Here is a 2517-nt window from a genome sequence, read left to right on the forward strand (position 1 = left end):
GACAAAAGTGGATGGCTCTAGACCAGGATTCACAGCTTTAAAAGCAGGAGCGAGATTTGGACTTTAGGATAAATCCTGCCACTGGGAAGAGTTGCGTGAGGGTGGAATATATCACACGTTCATTGGAAGTTTCACTTCTGAGAGTTGACAGAGGCAACACTAACAGGGTGGTAAGTATTGCATGTATGCCTGTTTGCATGTACTGTATGTATGTGGGTGTGTGGGAGTGCTTGTGTGTGTGTGTTTGTGTCTGCACATGTGTGTGACGTGTGTGCGCGTGTGTGTGTGTGTGTGTGTACTGGGTATGTGTGTACTGGGTGTGGGTTTTAATGAGACATTTGTGGTTTCTGAGGTGAGCTCTTGGATCTCATATTGAGAACGGTGTCTTCATGGCAACCTCATACCTGTCATTAAGTGAAAGTGGAAAGTGTCGCAAATTTACAAGGCAACCAGAGAGAGTAGCAGTTGAGAAGGTGGAAATTCCTGTTGACATCAGCACAGAGCACAGCACTGCAAGAATTCTCACTTCAAGGATGAGTTTACATAGGCTTGATGCTGTACAGAGATGCTGTACAGAGATGATTGTCATTCCAGTGTTTAAGTGGTTAGTTAGATGAGGTTAGATTATAGTGGCAAGGAGCAAGGGAAGACGGGCAGAGAGAGAAAGAGCCAGAAAGAGAGAGAGAGAGAGAGAGAGAGAGAGAGAGGGACATAGAGACAGAGAGAGAAACAATCAAAGAGTTATATATGCATGTGTTCTTCATTTCACTGGGAACATCTTTCAGCCTCACTAGTCCTCAGTTACCTCTGATCTGTCCCTCTCTCTGGCTTTCTCTCTCTGTCTCTCGTTCTCTCTCTCTCTCTCCCTCTCTCTGTCTTTCTCTCTCTGTCTCTCGCTCTCTCTCAGAGAATTCAAAACTCATGTTACACATGCCTCAGTGACCCTCCTGTAACTTTGTTGATCGCAGTTGCAACCGCAAAATATGTTGCTGAGTATACGTGTGCACATGCGCACATGCGCGCGCGCGCGTGTGTGTGTGTGTCTTTGCGCTAAAGACAGACCTCATGCCTGCCACTCCTACCAGGGAATTCCTTGGAGGCTTTTGACAGGAGAGGAATGTCACAACATCATAGCAAGAAAAACACATTTCAAACAAGTGGCTGGTTAACAGCTCGCACACAATCAAGATGAGTGTGTGTTACAACCACATCAACTCCATAATGGAAGCTGTGAACTGTCAAAGCGCATCCGGATCAGGAAATGTTTGTCTGGTTAATGAATGGAACAAAACGCGAATGGTAAAATAGTTATGACCAATGCTAGACGCTAAATCATCTATCTCTTCTGGACCACTCTCCCCCACCTCCTCCTCTTCCTCCTCCTCTTCCTCCTCCTCTCAGGCCTTTTTTTTTTTTATTTCTCTTCCACCGACACACGCACACATCTGTTGTGTGTCTGTTGCGCACATCTGTGTCAAATAAACAAATCGGAAACTTACCAAAACTTTGACCAACGGCCCAGTGCTATAGTTCTCCCGGGAGACGACATGCTTTGGGGGCTACGGGGTGGGGGTGGGTGGGGGTGGGTGGTGGGTATTGAGGGAGAGATGGGGGGGAGAGATTTCTCTGAAATAGTGTACGAGCATTAAATGGACCGCCAGCGTGTCCTGTGGACAGAGTGTTTCATCACCTCGGGGTCGGTCTCTTCACTGGAGACGAGGTGAGGAGGAGGATGAGTGTACACCAATCCTACTGTAGAACACACCACGATACACACACTGAGTATAACACCCTATACACACTGTAGAACACACCACGATACACACACTGAGTATAACACCCTATACACACTGTAGAACACACCACGATACACACACTGAGTATAACACCCTATACACACTGTAGAACACACCACGATACACACACTGAGTATAACACCCTATACACACTGTAGAACACACCACGATACACACACTGAGTATAACACCTATACACACTGTAGAACACACCACGATACACACACTGAGTATAACAACCTATAGACACTGTAGATTATAAACATGTACACACACATGAACTATAACAACCTACAAACACCGTAGAAAACACACACAGATAAACACATGGACTATAATAACCTATATAGAACACACACATGGACTATAACAACCATACACACTGTAGAACACACACAGATACACACACTGACTGTGCAAACTTTAGAACTCACAGAACACACTGACCATACACAATGTAAGACCCACATATGGAGTATAGCTATTGTAGAACCTGCACAGACACACACATTGACTGTGTCTGTCGGTCTTGGCAAAACAGTTTTGTTGGACATCTTACTTGAAGGTGCCACAACACTAACAAGGCCAGGCTAATTTAGCGCACGTGAGGCATTTTAACATATACAATGGTGTGTGTTTGCATGTGTGGTTGTGTGTGTGTGTGTGTGTGTGTGTGTGTGTGTGTGTGTGTGTGTGTGTGTGTGTGTGTGTGTGTGTGTGT

Source organism: Gadus macrocephalus, chromosome 1 (assembly GCF_031168955.1).
Source record: "Gadus macrocephalus chromosome 1, ASM3116895v1".
Taxonomy (NCBI): domain Eukaryota; kingdom Metazoa; phylum Chordata; class Actinopteri; order Gadiformes; family Gadidae; genus Gadus; species Gadus macrocephalus.